This window comes from Amblyomma americanum, chromosome 4 (assembly GCF_052857255.1).
Source record: "Amblyomma americanum isolate KBUSLIRL-KWMA chromosome 4, ASM5285725v1, whole genome shotgun sequence".
Lineage (NCBI taxonomy): Eukaryota > Metazoa > Arthropoda > Arachnida > Ixodida > Ixodidae > Amblyomma > Amblyomma americanum.
The window spans coordinates 194,908,944-194,916,212 of NC_135500.1; positions in this window are offsets into that span (position 1 = coordinate 194,908,944).

Below are 7,269 nucleotides of genomic sequence, written 5' to 3' on the forward strand. Positions count from 1 at the left end.
GTTCCAATTGGGTTTTCTATGACAGTCTTAATTACTCGATGCGAGCGATGGAAAAATTAAAAGAAATTATTTGTTACGCATTGGAAGAAGGGTCCATCACCTTTAATATTTCCATGACAGTACCGTACAACATCGCAATATTCAAAATTTTTGTCCGAGAAAACTGGGCTTGTATAATATATTCGCCATAAACTATACTCGCCCGGTTAACGCGTCACCTTGCTGACGCCACTAACCACAGACTATGTCTATCATACCAGCTATAGAGCATAGAATGTTGTTCCTCCCCAAAATTTTCCCCTTCTTTACAGCTTTGTCCCATTTTTATATGGGGCAGCTGTTTTTGATGAGCCCTCTCCATTTCACCCTGCCATTAGTTGATTCCCTCCTGAACATCTTCACCTTTCCAACTTCCCCCGCATCGCTTTGCCACCTCCTTCTGAGTCGCCCTCCTGGCCTCTCCCCACGGACTTTGCTTTCCTCCCAAAGTATGCGTCGTCCTTCTTCATTGCATGACCAAACCATCGCAGGTCTTCATTTTGCTTTCAACATCTGGGTCTTTGACTCTGCCTGTCAAAAGTAAAGACTAGGGAGGTCACCGTGAACATGACTGCAGCTGATGTTAAAGGGACACTGAGGAGAAATTGAAGTTGGCTTGTATCCATAGAATAGCAGCTCCTGATCACAAGAACGCCACTCTTCCTGAAAACAAAGCTCTTGTAATGTAGAAAATAGTAAGAACAAAAATACAGGTATCGCCGCCACAGGCCAATCTCGCAAGTACAAGCGTGATGACTTCCTAGGACAAGAGGCGCTACCTTGGAGGAATTTTCTTTACTTCATGGATGTCACGCAACTCTGAGGCTTGCAAAGAAAGGTTGCACACAGCACCGCTAGCCATCAGAAATCACGGAGTCTGCGTTTACGTCACGATTCACGTCACTCCGTTCTATGACGTCATAAGAGTTGTCGTGGCGTCATAAGAGTTCCCTGAGTTTGAATCAGAGGTACGGGAAAAACGTTTTCAACTTCGAATCCAAATCTCTTTGAAATAAATGCATCTTTCGCGCCCGGACAAGCGGCAACAAAGCCATGAAATGCCAAACTATCAAATTTCGCTAACAAAAAAAAATTGATAGAGTTCTCCTCAGTGTCCCTTTAACGTGTGTTGTGGGTGGCGTAATAGTGTTTTCTATGTCCCGAAGATGTGTCTCGAGAGTGGACTCAATCACTTCACTTAAATCTGTCATCCCCGGCCTATCACCTGTGATACAAAGCTAAAAAGGTTAATGGTTTTTATTTCTGCTCGCAGAACTTCATGAATTACTTACAATCTAATCAAAGAAAGGTGAAAGTTCCAGCTGCCAGCCATGCAGGAGGCCTGCTGAAAGATGAATTCGTAGCATCCTCAAATTTCTGTGGTCGCACTGCTACACTGGCAGATGATGGAGCAGGTTTGAATTTCGGTTTTTGACTTGCTGTATGTGCCTGCGTATTTGCGCCAAGTTTTATCCTTTTTAGATATTCGAAATTCATCAACGTTAACTACATTTGATTATGTTGCCGTCATCTTTTTCTTGATAAATATCGAAGATTTTTTTTACATTTCTGCAATGAAGGAACGGTTAGTAATAACATCTTGGAAGTCCATAGATTTTGTTCTGCTTAGGAGCATGGGAAAGACTATAATCTCACTTTGCTGCTCCGGGCGGGAGTGACAGAGACATATTTACAGTTCCTATGACGCGTGCAGCGGTGTCATCGCTTTTCACTGATATTGCACGAGTAATGCGGCGTGGTTGAAAAACGGATTTTCGTTTTTAAACTGTAGTTGTTTCCTCCAAAGTTGTAATTTAATTTTTTTTTCGTTCTTGCCTTTTCCTTTGCGTTTACATCCATTAGGTCATTTCACAGCATCCTCTTGCTTCCTGGTGATTGTCTGCTGTCGGGTGTATAGCCTCGATGGTGATGTTTTGGCAAAGAACGTGTGCGGTGTTACAACCCACTTCAATGACCGCACACTTTTCTAGCACCCTTCATCCATCTTTACTCCCCAATTCTCTCCCCTACGCAGAATAGCATAACAGCGAATATTCACGCCGGCTAAAATCTCTGCTTTTCATTAAGGAGCTCTTTCTCTCTCTCTCGGCCAGGAATACACTACCTTTAGACCCCTTATTTTTGATAGAGAGTAGACAAATCTGTATTCATAACAACAGAAAAGCTAAGCACTTTTGCTGTCCACGCTTAACAGACCATGAAGTGCAAAAACTGTCGTCCTTTTTCTTTTTTACACTTCACAAAGTTTCATAAGAAGGACATATCTCTGTAGAGCATAAGAAATGTTGGTGGCTGTAGGTACAAGGTGTTTACGTAAACACATAAATACATCGAACCGCTGCTGAGATGATGTACTACGCGATACTGTGGGGGTCTGCGATATCCTAAATTACTTCCTTTGGAGCCATTTAATATAATGCAGCAACGTGTAGTTGGAGGGAGGACACACTGCCACGCAAGTGCTGTTGCAGTAAGACGACAGAACTGAGACTATAGTAGCTGTCCGTTTCTGCTGAAACAGAATAGACTGCATGTTATGTTGAGCCCAGTCTTCGAGTGCAAATACTATCGTTTCTTTCGCGACGAACAAACCCCTTCAGTGCAGGATCTTCTGTGTGGCTCGGTGGTCACGCCCTTTCCAGGCACATGGCGGAAAGACAGCCTGGCGAGCTCGGTGTGCGCCGATGATGATAGGGAAGGCGGGTGGCGCGGCGCGGCATCACTGTCGGAACAGTCGCAGCCGAGGTGACAAGTCGCGGAAGGTCGGTGAGCCGCAGCACACACATGGACAAGCAGAGCGTCGTCTGCGAACGTCATCGAAGGCGGCGCTGCTGACGCGGGCACGACATGCACAATCGATGTCAGTTGAGAGGCAGTCGGTCGCGAATATATATATACAGTGGCACCGGGCGGGAGGCCGAAGGAGCACACGATGGTGCAGGAAGACGCGTCGACTAAGTTTGCTGGAGCGCCTTCCGTAGCAGTGGAGCTCGTGGATGAGGACGGTCGGTTGTGGGCTTAAGAGGCGAGCAAACGGCGGGAAGTCGCCCAGATGCGCGGCAGGGATCAGTTCCGTGTGGACGATTGCCTCGGCGCCTAGAGACCGCGGAAACTTCGGAGAGGGTGGACACGCGTCCCCGTTGGCGAAGAGGGGTGTGAAGGCTTTGTGGCTTGGTCGGCAGCGCGTAGAAAATAGCGAGCTTAAAAGGCTGCGCGGTGTCGCCGTTGAGCGCCGCGATAGACTCAAGCTAAGCGAACCATCCCCCAAGGCTGCGCCACCGGAACTGCGGGATGGGCGAGTGAAATGACGACCAGGGGTCCAAGAGCCTGTGGCCCGGTCGAAGGCGCGCTCACCACGCTGCAGGAAGCGGAGGCCTGGACGCCGGATTCGTGGCGTCGTCATTCGCATTAATCACGTCCGGGTCACCACGCTGTAGGGAGAATGGACTTGGCGGACGAGGCACACAGCCCCAGTGCTATAGGTTCCAACTCTACCCGGTGAGTGCAGCGAGCAATGCGGAGCAGTGGCAGTGATGGTTATGGCATTTCGACAAGCCCATATATTTTAGTAAACCTTTGAATCGGAAATTTTCTTGGGAATATACATTACGAAGTTAAGTGAAAACAACTTTGATGGGTCTACGTGGGCCCAATACACACCCACCACTGCATCGGGCTATACAACATCCAAGCACCGGATCCGATGTTTTAGGTGATTACTCCCTCCTTTATCCCTTCCCTTACGGCGCGGTTCAGGTGTCCAACGATATATGAGACTGATACTGCGTCATTTCCTTTCAATAAAAACCAATTATTATTATTATTATTAGGTGATTACACACAGGTATACCTTTGTACCCACATCCACCAAAAATCTCTTCCCAAGTTCCTCATAGAGGTTCTTGTAAAAGCGTGGGGAGTGAAACAACTGGCTGCCTCTCATGAATGTTCCAACGCAGCTCTAAGCGCTCATCATTTATTTGGCCCATGCGTTTATGAGGCTCAGGAGAGCAAACTGTCTGGCTAGTTTATGACGTATATGTATATGCCTATTATTCCAAGCATATATGAGTACATATATATTATTCTAGTGCCAGAATTGGCGCTTGTCGTCATCCCCTGTCTCAGTCGTAATTCTACTCCATGGAACTATGCGATAGAGTATATCGATCCTTATTTCGTAGTGCCTCCGCTCCTTCTTCAAGAAGGATCTTTCGTAGCGGCCCAGTACTAGCATTGCGCAATGATGCGCGCAAGTCGCATTTACATTAGGTAGTTTAATACATGATACATACATGATACATGTATAATACAGTATAGATAATACATAACACGCCAAGAATCGGTGTTTTTAGCGTTCTTCTCTTTCAAAAACAATAATAGATGGGAATAGACTTTATCTGAAATTATTTAGTGACACTACTTCAGCAGAGGATTTGGTGAAAAATTGGAAATGCATTTTGCATTATTTGAAATCTGCTGTTCAGTATTTTTCTGCTAACCCTCTACTGATTCCCGCCCTGCATGTAGTGTAACTTAGAGATTGTTCTTTCGGATTTTTTCTTTTGATTTATTTGATTCACACCTTGTAACAGCTCCAAAGGGCTTACAGTAATATAAATAAACAAATAAACAACAGAATAAAATAATGAAAAGGGACATAGGAGGCATGGGCATGGACCAACTAATTAAGATTCAAATGAGTACAGCCCCATATTTTAAGGGGCTCTCAAGAAAAACTGAAGCTTGCCTGTGTCGATAGGTTGCAGCCTTCTGATGACAGAGACCACTTTCACTGAAAACGAAGCCAAATTTACAACCTAGAAAAGAACAAAATTTAACTGCGGGCACCGCCGCCCCCGGCCGTTTCTCGAACCAAACTGCAATGACGTCAAGGCTTTTTTTGTGCGCGGATCTCTGAGGCTAGGCTACATTAGTAGCCATTCACTTTATAAAGTTGATCACGGAGTTCTTTTGGTACTGGCGACACAAGTTAGAATCGGCTGACAGGGAAGAATGTTACCTTTCAAAATCCAGTTTTCTCACCAATAAATAATTCTTCTGCTTCCAAACCAACATCAACACCGTCGTCATTAGCCAAACTGTGTCTTCTGCAGGACAAAAGCCGAGCTCTCTGTCTATCAGCACATATAGGCACGAAAGCCGAAACAATCTATTCTTACTCAGAACAAATATTGTATGGAGTCATCCTCAGTGTTCCTAATATGTAACCTTATGGAAGAAAGAGCGAGGGCAGGGGAGATGTAAGAAATTCTTCACAAAATTATCAAGGGCCAGGAGATGCCGGCCACCGTTTCGACAGGAGGAACTGGCCCAGACGAACACCAAGTCTTGTCGAAACGTTGGCGTAGCGATTTGAGGCTTCCCTTCTGGATTAAGCTGCGTATATGCATTCACGCGCCTTTCCTGCATGCCTCTGGCTATGTGTCGTTGTACAGCGTCTACTGATATAACGTATACGTACATGTTTATAGTAATGCATTTATGCAGCACGTTTTTTTTTTTTTTCACGTGAATGCTCCTTATGTACTTATTACAGTCCAGCTGCTTGGCCTTTCCCAAAAACCGCAGTATGTTACTAAATAAGAAATAAAAACGAACGAATATAGACGAGCGAGCCGGACGCCTGTTCAACTGACAATCAAGCCTTCGTACGTTCAGCAGCAGCGTGATAAGTGCGATCAGCGCGCGAGTCGCAAGCCGTGTATACCTGCTGCCCCGCTACGGCTCTCTTCGCTGCATAGCACGCCTGGCCAGCCGCGCGGCGGAGAGCGTCGGTCACGAGAAACTGGCCAGAGATTCGTGACCGCGCGGCATTACGCGGCTTCTCGCCGTCGGCAGAGCGCGCCCACCCGAGCGCACTCGGCGTCGAGAAACGAGCTGCGCGCGGAAGCCTGCGACTATAGCGCGCGGCGGTGGTTCGAGGGAACGATCGAGGTCGGCGCGCCGCGCACGGACGTATAAGCGCAAGGACGGGCCGAGCCTTAATTAATGGTAGGGACCGAGACGGCGCCGGACAGTCGGAAAACCGATGAGAGGGCCCGGCCAGTCCGTCCATGGCGGCTTCGTTTGCGAGTGCACTTGCAGTATGCGTGCGTGCGAACGGAAGACGCGGTGCTTTGCGAAGCCTGCGGCTGTTCGTCATGTCCCCGTTTGCACGCCCTCTGCTTTTCTTTACTTCTTTGTTTTTTCTTTTGAACGTATAGAGCCAGTCTCTTTTTGCTAATTTGCTCTTGGCAGTCCAGCGTTTGATAGAAAGGCGCACCAAGGCGGATTTGCATTCCCGCAAAATGGGATTCTGTTCCGAAGGCGAGGATGATTCAAGCGTCGTTGCCAATTGGCTAAGCAAGAAACATGACGCTTTCCTGGCAGCTTCTACGGACCTTTTTTTTATGATTGGTTAGGTTAGTTTTCCCACGCTGCACTTAAACCTACTAACGGCGTACCCGCGCCAATCAGTTAAGACAGGGATAAAGTGCTGATGAGGTGTGTGCAGAACGAAGATTTTCTAAACCAACCGAAGCCACTGGCCGTGTTGGCGTGTTCGTTTGGACATGGAATGCATGAATGTGTGCACCAAGCAATACATTCTTTATAAAGTCTTCCTCCTATTCCATTACTAAAACCGATGCTTGGGCGAGTTGGTACGACATTTTCTTGAAAAACAGCGAGAACTTGGACAAGGACTGAAGGAGACACACAGACGGGCGCTGACTTGCGACTGAAAATTTATTGGTTGGACCGTGGAAACAAATAGATGGCCACCAAACAACAAAAAGAACAACACACACATTCATTGATGGCACTGAAGGAGGCAACGCTATGTCACTTGCATGTGGCTAAAAAGTCCAATTATTTCGATGAAATTGCCAAAGAGCGGCTGCACAAAAATCATCCAACGCGTGAAATCATCGAAGCCGAACAAATAGGTCAGCAGAAAAATGCGTTAGCAGCCCCTCTTTGGCAAATTCATCGAAAGAATTGGACTTTTTAGCCACATGCAAGTGACATAGCGTTGGCTCCTTCAGTGTCATGAATGAATGTGTGTGTTGTTCTTTTTGTTGTTTGGTGGCCACCTATTTATTTCCAAGGTCCAGGCAATAAAATTTCAGCTCCAAGTCAGCGCCCGTCTGTGTGTCTTCCTGCCCATACTTCATTCCTATTCATACGTTTCTATCTCCGGCACAT